The 14,038-nt window shown below is 40.3% G+C and overlaps 1 long non-coding RNA gene across 2 annotated transcripts in view; it reads right to left on the reverse strand.

The window, feature by feature from the left end:
- Positions 1-4,065: 4,065 nt before the first annotated feature.
- Positions 4,066-14,038, reverse strand: part of LOC137469316 (uncharacterized) — a 31,674-nt gene continuing 21,701 nt past the window's right edge. For both annotated transcript variants that reach the window (XR_010996439.1, XR_010996438.1), the window contains 3 exons: positions 12,894-12,986; positions 9,281-9,399; positions 4,066-5,954 (listed from right to left, as the gene is read on the reverse strand). This is a non-coding gene — a long non-coding RNA (uncharacterized lncRNA). The remainder of the gene's footprint in view (positions 5,955-9,280; positions 9,400-12,893; positions 12,987-14,038) is intronic.

Here is a 14,038-nt window from a genome sequence, read left to right on the forward strand (position 1 = left end):
ATGTTCACCAGAGGCGATGCAAGTTTAAAAAAAAAAGGCTAACAAAACCCAAAAGAAAGATAACAACATGAATTGCAAATAGGAAAGGGAAAAATGATAAGGTTAAAAATGAAATAATTAGGATGAAGAAAATGTCACAGAAACTTGAAAAAAGTCTGTCTGGGAATCAGGGGGTACTAGAGGAAGAAAATCTGATAACACAATAGTTTTACAGTTCTAGGGAAGACAGAGATAAGACAGTTTTTTTTAAGTCAAGAAAAGGATGAAAATTAGAAGAATGAGTGATAACTTTGGAGTTGGAATAAGGTACAGACATTTTTTGAATACCAACAACATTTCTCTTCCAGAGAATTGCTATGGAGAGCTGGGTATTGATGATTAGATACTACCTCAGAGTATCCAAAAGGACAAGCAAGGATCTTCAGACTGCCAGTGTGCTGTTAGGAAAACTGACTTGTAGGAAAAAACCAAACCAAAACAAAACAAAAACAAACTGATCAATAAAATACAATCCTGTTTATAAACACCAACTAAGAACAAAACTTGGTCTCACTACTGGTGTATGTAAGGCGTGCATGTCCCCTTTGAAAGTTTTTCTCTAAACGGGACACAAATCTAGAAGCAGAGTGGGGAGTGATGGAAATGAGAGTTCTGGGATGGTGCAGAGAGAGAGACAGGACAGTGCAGGACATGGGCAAACTCAGTAACAGTTTTGACAGGCACAGAAAGGAGCCTGACCACATTGCTGAGAAGTTTTGTTATATAACAACGACAACAAAAAAAGGGAACTATTTGGATTTGACACAGTAAAAAAACCTATTGCTTCTTTTTTTTTCCAGTGGAGAAACAAGCAGTAGATGAGGCATTCTGTTGCTGACTTGTACTGCTTTAGATGGTATTGGTGTTTCATAGGATACTTGTGAGATTGCCACCACAAGTTTTAATAAAAGTTGATAAAATTAGGAAAATGTGGAAAGATTTTACATATTAAATAGATAAACGAAGTTAAATAATACATGCCAGTGCATTGTGGGAAATATGTATCTCAGTCTGTATTTTAGATAGTAATGAGAGGGAATTCTCTTCAGTGTCTTTTTTCTGAATAGACTCTTTTACATTTAGTAGTCATTTTGTTCTGCAAGTTCAAACAGAAACCAAATGTTAAAAGGATAAGTTTACTACAAAGATTTTGATGAGAAAGAGGATCTTTAACAGTCCACACCATCAAAATTAATATGAACTTTGATTCTGATTTTTGCTTAATGAAGCTTGTAATTATGTGCAGTAATATAAAAAAGATTGGTCAGAATCAAACCTGGTAAAGGAAAGTAATATTAAGTGTTCTCTCAATCTGATTCAAGAACTGATCAAGAGAATGAAGAATCAGGAAAGATGTGCTTAGCTCAGCTGAACAGAAAGTGGCAATATTAGAGATTGTATATGTTTTGATCATTAATGTTCTGGTCAGTTCTCTGGCTTTCTTGTTTGTTTATTTTTTTTAATTGCAAATCCTTCTTCAGTCTGTGGACTAGAGTTTCATGACTTTTCAAAACTGCAAACATATTTAATCTCAGTTTATATTTTTGGTAGTTAAAAAAAAACAAACATGCAGAAGTGTGCAGTAAGTGATGGTTTCACAGCTGACACTTTTTAAGTGATTCATGTGAGTCCCTTTGATAATCCATGTGTTAGCAGTTAAAAGCAATGACCCTTGAGAGAAATCACTGTATGCCCACCAGCAGCAGACTGGCCCACAGCCTTGCAACTACACCCTGACAAAGAGCTTCTGTGTCTCTAGAGAAATGAAGGAAGAAGATGTAATCAAATACCAGAAACACATCTATGCCAATGCAGGCAAAACTGTGACTTTGCACAGCTACCTATTCCTCATTACACTGTGGGATATTTGCCAGTGTTGCCCATGTTTCTGTGTAATTCCAGAACATCGAATGGCAGGCAGCAAGCATAGTGTTCCTGCCTGCAGAGCTCCACTAAAAATATCCCCAGTCGGTGCTGAATATCTGGTTAGAACAGCTTGCTGAACTCTATCAATTAGCCAGATCTTAATCTATTTAATGTGTTTTATTAAGGCTATATAATGCTAATGTTTCAATCAAAATGTCAAGCAGTACTAAATCAGATTCATTAGGAAGGTCCAAGTCTATCACATCCATGTGGTTACCTTGATCAAACAAACCTGTAATCGCATCAAAAACTGAAGTCAGGCCTGCTTGTCAAGTCTTGTTTCCATAAGGCCATGTGGACTTGCTTTAACTCTTTATTGATTGAATCACACATAGCATGACTGCTCTAATTCACATAACATCACTGTTTTGTCTAGGATTACTAAGGATGCCAGGTCTGTTATTACCTTGGTCATTCTGCTTGATTTTTGGAATAACATGAGCTTTCCTTTCACTCTTTGAATATTAGCTGTTAAAAATTAACATAAGAAGGCTGGAAGTCTCCTACTCTTTAAGGATCTTTGGATACTCAGGTGCCATAGAGACTGCTGACTGAAAAACAGCAGTGCCATTCTCATCCTACAGAGGTGTCAATGGATAGAAAGATAATTCATCATCCTCATGTAATATTAATACATTATCATTTTTCTTTCTTTTCAGAAGTACAGGATGGAAATATTTACCATAAAAATGAGATCTTTTATGCATGCTCTGAGACCAGATTTCTTAATGAAGAAGCTGTGGAATGTGTCTGAACAAAACTGAGAATGTAATTTTGTAATAAGGACTCCATTTTGTGCAGTAGGCAAAGTACAGGTGTAAATTAGCCCATGGGCAGAGTTCCCCATGGATAAAACGCCTCAACTTGAGGTGATCTGTTCTCATTGCTGTTGAAAAGGAAGGTCCTGCATCCATTTGAGCTCTTGGGGGAGTTTTGTCCCTTCAGCAATGCATTCATTTGCAGGAAAGTCAATAGTTTTATTTGGGGTTAATGAGCTGGATTAGCTCTGCACAGAGTCAGACAAGCCCTAGAGCTAGTGCAAAGAAAAGCAGAGCCACAGACCTGGACAGAAAGATGAGGGTAGCCCTACTTTTGTTAAATGTGGTTCAGCTCAAGTGTACACTAAAAATTCATTGTGATGGTGGCCTATTGAGCTGCATTCCAAATACATGCCCTGCTCAGGAAGGGCTGCATATCTCAGTGAAGAGATGTCCCAAGCCACCTGAACAGCAGCTGGGGGCAAAGAGACTGCCCTGTTGTGACAGAGCAATGGGGCTTTTGCAGAGGGTTCTCCCAAGGCTCTGGGACTCAACCTAGATTTGGTTGCTCTGAAGCAAGGGCCCTTTTCTAACAGGTTGTGGGGTCCAAGGTGTTACAGAAGCCACAGAGGAGCTGAAGCCTTGAGGATTACACAGCATTAACTTGCTTTTTTACTATAGCAAGTCTGCAAATATCTGGGATGTCAAATTGAGAAAACTTGGATTCTAGTCAAGACAATGTGGGGCCTTGCCTGGGAGACACAAGAGGTCAAAGAGGCTTGATAAATTCTAGGGTAGTTAATATATACCATGTACCATGTTGCCAGAGATTTCTTATCCACCTTTATTGTAGCTCTCAGACTCACTTTTTGGTATTCTCTCTGCATCCAACTTGCATTGTATTCCATGCAGTTTTCTAGTGCTTCCTCTTAATCCTTTTGCCTAACACTTCATTTTATAGATCCCCGTCTGTCATGTAGTTTAGCTCCCTGTTTCCCCTCTTACCCCTTCAATAAGGATTAGATAAAATGGTCTGGCTTTCCCAGGTCCTACTGTGAGCCAGGCTATTTGAACTCCCAATGACCCAGGACTGCAATCCAGCCTGTGCAAATCCAATGTATCTGAAGGTGTAATGGTTCATTAAAATATTTTTAGTAACTGGCACAGGTTTTTGGAGAGCAGAGTTGTTATTTTTGTACTCTGAAGTTTTCATTTCCATCAAACATATGTCTGACTTTTGATCAATATATACATTTCTGAGCTTTTTGTGGATGTTTTCCATTCTGAACATTTTCATCTTCTCTAGGAGCTGCAAAACAGCAGGAGCTGATGCCTTTTTCCAAAAAAGACACCTACAAAAATGGAATAGCCACTAGCTTTTCAATACAAGGAAATGTTGGGGTCCTTGACCAAATCTGTACCTATCCAGATAAAAGATCCACCAAACTGACTAGTCACGCTCCCAAACATGTTTGCAAGAGATCACAGATTTCCCAGTCATCAAGGATAAGCTTTCAGATAGGGAACTTCAAGCATCAGTTAAGCATGTTAGATAATCTACTGTATTTAAATCCCTTGAGAGGAGAATATCCTTTATTAAAGCAAAATCAGTAAGAGCTTTAGCAAGTCAGGAAGACTGTAATTCACAGTGAATATTCTTTTTGTTGTCAGCTATGCTACAAATTTGACGTTTTATGCCTTTTTCCATTATTGCTCTGAGTGTTTTGCAAATTATCACTGACATTTGAAGTGACAGCCAATGTATTGCAAATTGTTAGCTCACTTTACTAGATTCTGCCCTAACAAAGGTCTCAGTTAGGACTGGGCTACATGTCTTGGTTGCTTTTAAACCCACACAGTCTTGCAAGTTTGAAACAAAATCTTTGAATTAATTTAAAAGCATAAGGAGTTTGAAAGGAAAAAAAATACATTTAATGAGTCTGCACTTGCTCTATAGAAAAGCCATCATCACAGCTTGCATTTTTGGGCAAGTTTCTTCCAATGTTCACAGAAAAGAGACTTCTTATTAGCTGGGGAAAATTTCAGCTGCCTTTCAATATCCTTCAGTTTAAACTACAGGGTAAAAATGTCCATTCACTCAAACTAGTTTGATGAATCATAGGAACCAAAAATATAATGTGTCAGTTCACAAAACATCAGATATCACATTTCTGATCTATTTGTGAAAAACCTTCATATAAAAATCTTCTTCAAGAGCCAGTGACTGCATTTTGTGTGGATGGCCCTTAATAGTGTAGATATTTGCGTTAAAAAAATAGCTGGAAAGATCAATAGAGAGAGAAATGCAAAGCAGAGGTAAAATGGAGCCCACATTCCAGGACTTCAATCCTTTTGTTATTAAGAGCACTCAGTTTTATGTCTGCACCTTTCATTTTAACAATTGATATATTCTGCAAATTGCTGTTGACCTGCAAGACCAATATGTCTCTTTTTGACTAAAGAACTCTTCATAATAAACAGCCTAACCAGAAGACTTCAGGGAACAAATGCTACCTGCAGTCTGACTTCCAACCTTCTTTTGAAGTTTATGAAAAAAATCCTTGCTGCTACTCTATAGAATCACCCGTCTCCCAAACCATCCCCCAAACCTGGACCACATCCTGACCACAGCCACGTCCTTCAGCACAGGACTGCAAACCACCTAATCAGCTGTCTAAGAATTAATGTCATGTTGAGCTATTCCATGGGTGAATCTAATCACTGAAATGGCTCTTATGCCTTCCCTTTCCCCCCTTTAATCTTAATTTAAGAGCAAAGTGAAGGCAGATCCAACCATTCTGTCTCCTCTGCAAGTATTCTATGAAATACTCCATCCTAGTCTTGATACTTTGTTGAAAGGAAGTCTGGCAGAAATGTGAGCAGTGAAAATCCAATCAGTTCTAAAAGTTTAAAAAATGTTTCTTCATGCCAGAAATGACAGCTGTATTATTCCTCAGCCCTTGTTCTCTCTCACAGTCAGGGATTTTATTTGTGCCTGTGTGATATATCAAATAGGAATTTGGTGTGTAGTGTCTGTATTGGATTGGATTGAGTTGTCTCAGGGGCTTGGCATCCTTGCTGTCCCATCTGCATCCTTCAGGTAGTGGATATTTGCAGAGTGCTTTTCCAGCTAAGAAGTTAGTGCAGAAGATCTGCCACACAATGCTGAACACAAAGTCTGTCCCTCTGCAATCTGTGTGTGCAATCCTATTAATGGCCATTTCTTCAAACCTGGAAGAAATGAGAATCCACCTCAGGCCAGATCTGAGTTTAATTCTTCAGTGTATAATCAGTATCTAAATTGATAGGAATTATTTGTTTTCCAGTTCAGAAGCTCAAAATAATGTTAATATATTTAAAATATATTGAAGTAAATATCCAAATATAAATTTAAAAAGGAAATGTCTGCTTTGAAAATATAATAATTATTTTTTCCAAATGTTGCTTGCACTTTATTTCTGCTAGAATCATCTTCTAAACCTGACATACTCGTTCAGTCTTCATGTCGACTCAACCTAGTCCAAAATAGCTGTCACTGACTTCCACTTCTATCCTTTTTAGATGTTTGATGCATTTGTCAGTGGAGAATTAAGCACAGCTGTCCTACATCTCAAGTTCTGTGTGATGGCCATTGAATCAAAGCAGTTTCCCAGAAAAATGCAGGAGCACTTTTCTGAAATATTTGGTAGAGATCATGGTCCCCATTGCAAATTCAAGTCTCTCTCAGGCAGACCCACCACCTCCTAGGTGGAATACACCTGACTGATGGGCTTGCTTATCCCACCTGTGTCATCAAGCCAGACTTTATTACCCAAATCCAGGCAAAGGATTAAAAAAAACATTCTCTCTGTTGTTCTACTAAGTGACTAGCAAATAAATTGCATAGCCCACTCATGTACATCACATCATGCTCATCTCTATCCACAAGGAAAATCACTTTTAATCTTTGACTCCAGCGTTAGGGAAGTGTTCAGAGTGATAAATCATATGAAACATTTTGATAGTTTCTTCCTAATAGAATTCGGCTTTCTGTATTTTTGAGAATTATTTTCTCATCTCTGTAAAACAAATAAGACTATAAATCCTGGTCTAAAGGATAACACCAGGAATCTGGCAGTTATTAAATAACACACAGCGAAAACAAAGTATTGTACCTCTACCTCATTTGTCACATATTTTAGTCATTTGTTTCACCTGTTGGTAGGTTTGAAGGTGAGTAGGTATAACGGATACAAACAGTAATTTATTTGGTATTTACGTTTGCTTAGTGGTGCCTGGGCTGTAGGAGTTTGGGTGATTCATCAAAGGCTCTTGTCCTTCAGACAGCACAGACTCTGTTTCCTTACAAGCCCAGCATTTTTTGAAAAACCAGGAGGAGGAGTGTCTAAGCTTTCCATTCTTGGTAAACATGAACACAACATCCCAGGCCTTGCTTTGCATCTACCATGTGCTCACAGACAAACTGTAAAACCAAAGCTCTCACTCATGTTGAATATTAAGATCCCCAGACATTTTATGGATTGTGTGCCTTCTGAAATGCTCAGTTTTGATCAGGTGCATGTTCACATCCTATTCCTCACTCAGCAATATAGCCTATGGAGGATGATTGGCATTCATACTAGAAATGCCTTATGCTTTCCTACCACTATGAATTATTGTTTTCATCTCTGAATTTACATACACTGATGCTTGGACAGATTCTAGACACATTTGGAAGGAAATGTGTTTCGAGTGACTGATGGAACAAAGAACGTTTCTACTTCTCATCAGACTATTATTTAAAATATATCACTGACTTAGTATTTTGATCACTGCATTTAGTTTAGGCTCACCAAAACTCATTCTGTCAAGGTGGGTTTGTCTTTCCAAAGATTTGTGCTAAAATCTAATCTGTTCTGCATCCTCGATGTTTTAAGGTTTTTCTATTTTGATGCTACTGATGCCACTGTGTTTATTTAGAGGAAAAAAAAAAAGGCTTTAGTTCTTTACAAAGAAACTAAAAAAGGGTATAGTTCCTCACATCTTCTTTGCTCACATAGTCAGGATTTGACTCCTTCACGTAAGAAATGGTTTTGTTTCAGTGTTGCTCTGGGGTTGTGTGACAAGATTTTGGTAACAGGGTGGGGACTACAAGAACAGCTTCTTTGAGAAGCTGCGAGAAACTTCCCCCATGTCTGAGAGAGCCAAAGCCAGCTGGCTTCAAGATGGACCTGCCATTGACCAAGACTGAGCCCACCAGGCCTCTGTGATAACTCATTTAAGAAGGGAAAAAATATTGGGCAGAAGTAATTGTGGCCAGTGAAGAGACAAGTGAGAATGAGAATATGTGAGAGGAACAATTCTGCAGATGACAAGGCTGGTGCAGAAGGAAGGGCAGGAGGTGCTCCAGGTGTCAGAGGAAAGACTCCCCTGCAGCCTATGGTGAAGACCCTGGTGAGATATGCTGTCCTCCTGCAGCCCATGGAGGTCCATGGTGTAGCACAGATCCACCTGCAGCCCATGGAGGACCCCGCATTGAAGCAGGTGGATGCCTGAAGGAGGCTGTGACCCCATGGGAAGTCCACACTGGGGCAGAGTCCTGGCAGGACCTGTGGCCCTGTGGGAAGAGGAGCCCATGGTGGAGCAGGTTTGTTGTGACCCTGCAGGGGCCTCACACTGGAGCAGTTTGTGAAGAACTGTAACCCATGGGAAGGAGTTATGCTGGAGAAATTTATGGAGAAGTATCTCCTGTGGGAGGGACGCAGCACTGGAGAAGGGGAAGGACTCCTCTCCCTGAGGAGAAAGCAGCAGCAAAAACAACCCATTCCTTTCTCCCTGTGCTGCTAGGAGGGGAGAAGGTAGAAATTTGGGAATAAAGTTAAGCCTGGGAAGGAGGAAGGGGTGGGGGGAAAATGTTTTTAAGATTATTTTTTTACTTCTCATTATTCTGCTCTGACTTGATTTGTAAAAATTCAATTGATTTCTCCAAATTGAGCCTGTTTTGCCCATGACAGTAATCAGTGAGTGATCTCTCCCCATCCTTAACTGTTACTAGAGGACACAAGGAAAAACGACGCACCACAGCTATGGTCACAATGAAGACACTAATTTATTTCCTCTGACTCCAACATTTATAGTTTTCCAAAGGTGTCAGTTGATTGGAGGGTGAACGTGCCACCTCTCCAATGACACTGGACAAACTACCAGTACATCAAATTTCTCTGCCTTTATGAAGGAATGTAAAACAATAGGTTATTTATAGAAAGTTGCGTGAGAAAGTTTTCTACAAGAATGTAAACTCAGAAGACTTTAGAAAATCTTAAAAAATCAGGGTGACACTCAACTCATGAGCTTTCATTATATTTGCTCTCCCCTGCTTTCTCCAGTTGAGGGGGGAAGTGACAGAGCAGCTTTCGTGGGCACTGTCATCCAGCCAGGGTCAAAACACCACAAGTGTTAAATTGCACATTTTTCTGTCTCTGTAGTTTGTTCTGGCTCTGTTACACTGAAGGACCCTGCAGATACAGGCAAACACTGTCCTGTACACCAATGACAGGACTTGGCACATCAGCATTTACCTGCGCACAAGTGTGGAGCTTCTGGAAGCTGCGGGAAGTATTCTCTCTCTTCACCAACTCATATTCATCTTCCGCCCTGTAGAGCTTCAGAAGGCCTTCCCTCTCCCTTGATTTTGGTTCTGGTGTGAATACATAAAACTTGAACTCTGGATACATGTTGTATTTGACAGTCTAATTGACCCATTTTAATTAATTGTCTTTGGCTCACACATAAGAGATCACCTTTCCCATAAGTAGCTTAAGGAATCCACTCATTAATCTTCTTAAGCAGCTATTCTGTTCTCACTTCCTCTAAGGCATTTGCTCACACAGCCTCCACACTAGACTCATCCAACAAGGAAATCCCCAGAGGCTCTTCATTGAGCTCTGGGAGAGCCCTACCTCACAAAATCATTTCTGGAAGAAAGGGGTCATTATATTTTATTTAGATGCTCTTTTACCTCAGAAAGGTAGCCAAATTAAGCTGACCTCAACTTGATTTTGAAATTTTTCCAACTTCTAGGAATTACATAATTACACCTGGAGGTAGGGAAGGCCCTCTAAAACCATCTTTCTGGTACTACATTAAAATCACCTCTGAATACAAAACACCATATTTTCAACCTTGCTATCATGCTGAGATGAAGATTTGCATTCATTTTAAGTAAGCTTTAACAATTTCAAGTATAAAAACATATTGAATCTCAGTTTTTGCCTGGTGTAACCCCACAGATACAGAATTAACGAAGCAAGAAGCTCTTGTGCTTTTCTTTTCTGGCTGCATCACAAATGTTTTTGGAAATGTCTTGTTTGGGCCACGTTTTCTTCTGCCACACAGCCTGCTCTGGCTTGTAAGTAGAAAGGTAATAATGTAGTAAAATCTCTGTTCTCACTGGTGTTAAAGAGACAGGAGCTGACAAACTGATTGCATTTGACAGATGTAGTTCGGTCAATGAACGGGACAGGGTGGATTTTAGAATATGCAATGTGAGGCAGCAAGGCTTAAAAAAAGACAGGGTGAGAGATTTGGGACAAAGCTGATTCAGACTAGATACTGGTGTAGGACAAGGCCATAAGTTTTCAACATTTTTGGGAAGATAAGAGGGACTAACAGAGAAGTAGGGGAAAAAACACAAGGTGGGGGAGAATGGGAAAATCAAAATCGACTTTTTGTTTTGGCCATACTGAATTGAAGTTGACAGCTATTTAGCCCAAAATATATGTCAGATGAAAGCTGAGATGTTAGTTTGGACAGAAGAGTGACACCAGTCACTACTGTGTTTGTCAGGATCGTGATGCTTGTTGAATCTGTATGGATGAAATTACCCTCAGGGAATGTGCAGAGGGAAAAAGAGTTTTAGGGCCAAGGATATGGAATCACCACAAAACATTTCAGACATAAAAGCCACTTTGAAGGGTTGGAAGGTTTACGGCATGCTAACCAAATGTGGCTGATCCTGCCAAATGTGGCACAGAAACCAGGACACTGTGCCATCCTTGGAGACAGCACATGCTGAAATGTATTTGTGGGAGTACAGTGCATTGTCAGCAGAATAAGGCTCTCTGTCCTTCCCAGTGGTGAGTGCAGAGGAGTCCTTAGCACATCTGTGTCGATCTCTGTGGGGCGGCAAGCTTAGTACAGGGCTGGTTTGATATTATTTATGGGCGTGGTACCAGGCCAACTACACAGGCTTTCAATCAATCTTCCTTTTTCTTTATAAAGAGGAAAAGAACCCCAAACAACCAGACTACTGCTCTGTGTGTCTCAAAGCTGTCATGGGTGGCCACTCAGTTGGGCTCTGTGTTGGTGATGACAGGTCAGTCTTGGCCTGACTTCCTCTGCCCTTACAACAGCCATCTCTCCCTTGCCTTGTGCTCCATGCCTTGTACCAAAACTTGTGAGATCACATGTGTAAGTCAGATCAACATGCTGAAACTATTTGCTTTTTGGCAATATCAGTTTACTGCCAGATCAGCTTGTTTACTCAGCCCACCCTGCCATTGCAGAACCTCTACAGCTTTAAACTAATGCAGGGGAGTTGCAGGAGCGCGTGGCTGGGGCCAGGAAGGCACCGCCTTTCTGCAGGCTTTGGGCAAGGCACACCAAAATGCATCACTGGAGCTGGTGTCCCTGTCATTAGGGCAGAGGGAAAATTTCCTTGTGAAAATGAAGCAGGCTGTGCTTTAAACCCGAGTCACCAAAGTGCAAAGCTCAAGTTTTCTATTGCATTTACATGTATTAACTATAAAAGTACTAATTACCTTGCCTTGCTGGGTTTTGGTTTGTTGCACATTCCTCTTCATCTTGTACTAAACAAACACTGTTCTGATTCCTTTCCATAGGCAGACTTTACATTGAGGTCTGCATGTAGACAATTTTTTGTGTGAGCAGAGTGTGAGCAATCATTTTTAACCTCTAAGATGAACAGATATACTCAGTGGTATTTTGTCACCACCTTTAGCTCAGTTTTTACAATAAATAAATCAAAAAATGCAAGTGCTCCAAGGAGTGTACATTTCTTGACTTTAAGACCAGTCAGTAGGTGGGAGGTGGGGCAGATCTGCCCATGTGACCTGGCCAATAATAGATAAGAGTATTTTGACACTGCATGTTTCTCTCCCATGTATTGTGCTTGCCTCCTCTCACCTTGATTATTAAGTTTAAAAAAAATAATCCAATTCTTCACCACCTACACACATGCTATTAAAATCATGATGTGTATTAACAAAAAACCTTTCCCAGCTGGATGGGAAATTGCTGATAGTGTTGCTATCAACAGAAGCCAGCTCTTCATTGTGCAGCCATCCACCATGATGCCATAAAACCAAAACCTGCCGGGTTTTACAGTCTTAGAAATTGTTTGTTTCTCATCCACTCCTCCATCTTTCCTTTGGATTTTTTTGTTTCGCCTCCTCTCTCCCTGGATAAATATAAACTGCCAAGATCATGGGTAGCGCTGAAAAAGCACGATGGAGAGGTGACCAAATTACTGTGTCTCGTGTTCCATTATTTTTGGGAATGAGGTGGGAAGGAGCAAGTGGATAACGCAGGCAGACCTGCATTCTAGGCTCTATCTCCAGAGCAGCTGCAATTACTGATGCGCCCTCCTGACCCTCCCTCCCTCCCTGGCAAATAGCTATGGATGTAGATGATTCTTAGGGCTAAGCTGTTTTCAGGAGAGTAACAAACTCCATTTAACAAGGAGCAGTTCTGAAACAAGTCCCTTGGACAGCAGTATCTTTTAAATTCCAGGAAACTCAGACCTCAGTTCAAACTTCAGTGTTTTCCTGCTCATAAGGCAGCACTTGACAGCTCTGGTCATACATTTTGACTGGGGTTAGGAGGTGATATCACAACGTAGGCCCTCTTGCCAATCTGAAGTTATGCTTTGAGCTATGCTTTATCTGTGAGAAAGATACCAGTTTACAACATCTTAGTAACTTAGTCCCTCACTAACTCCTATTTTCTCTGACATTTCTTCAAGACTTGCAATAGAAAATACTGAACAAGTGAAATAGAATGACAAAGCTGGTCTCTAGGAGGAGAGGTTTTGTCTGGAATTCAGTCAGTGACAGCTACTGCTTCATTGTGCTTTCTTTTTGGTGTGAAATTCAATTGTTAAATATCAAATACCTTCTTGGGCTGGTAACTAACAGCTGTAGCCCTGAATGACTCCACACAGGCTGGCAGGATTGCTCCATTCTCAGTAGTCCTTATTTCTGCTGTCTGTGAAACACCACGAAACATGAATGATTGACATGTGGATTAAGTACAGTCTCTAGATAAATTGTAGGTAATTAATTCCCACACCAAAAGGAAACATGTCAAAAACCATTAATGTATAAATAGAAAACACAAAGCTTAGTCAAAACAGAACCCACAGATGCTAACAAAAGTAATTCTATTGCTGCTGCGTTCTGAGACCAAAGGAGACTAAAGCAAGTAATTAATGAGACATCTCCTTGTGTCTGGGTGTTGTGTGTCCTTTTCAGCAGTTACTGAATATTTCCTTGGCTTTCATATATCTTCTCCCAACACTTTAACATGAAATAATAATTTTCACTTTGTAATTAAGACCTGTCTTGCAAGCATAACAGAGTCTCATCTTCCGCACGGCTGTGGGACCTGTATCACACCTCCTCTCCTCAAAAGAAGCTGATCTGAAACATGTGAGGTGAGTCACTATCTAGGCAAACAGAGCTGGAACTGGAGAATTTAATGCCTCCACCAACCTTTATGGCATGTACCCACTTAAAAACAGCTGGGCCTGCAGCACAGGGCTTTTGTTTTAACACACACTGAACTGAGAAAGAAGGAACGAAAAGGAAAGAAGGAAAGGGTTTTGTCCCTAGGTCCAGGGAGCTCCATGGGGAGTTGAGAGGATGTCCAGGGCAAGCACGTAGACATTCTCTAGAGGGACCTAGCACCAACCAGGGGACTGCTCTACTACAAGACTTGGCTTGAAAAAGAGAGTAAGCATCTCTTAAGGTGGACGGCCTTTAGCAGTGTAAGTGTAGCTGTGGTAACCAGGTATTTCCCCACTAAGCACCATCAATGAAAGAGTTAACAAGCTCCCAAGAGCTGAGGTACCAAAGCCCAGCAGTAAATTGTTTCCACAGTCAACTCTGCTTTGGGCTGTTGCTGTTATATCTGATTCAGAACAAGAAGCCAGTGGTTTGTGTTCAGCTAGCGTTCAGTTTTTCTGCAGTGACCAATATAACAAGTTAATTTTAAAATAAAGATTTAAAATTTTCTATCATGTTTACAGTGCCTATCCT

Source organism: Anomalospiza imberbis, chromosome 2 (assembly GCF_031753505.1).
Source record: "Anomalospiza imberbis isolate Cuckoo-Finch-1a 21T00152 chromosome 2, ASM3175350v1, whole genome shotgun sequence".
Taxonomy (NCBI): Eukaryota; Metazoa; Chordata; class Aves; order Passeriformes; family Viduidae; genus Anomalospiza; species Anomalospiza imberbis.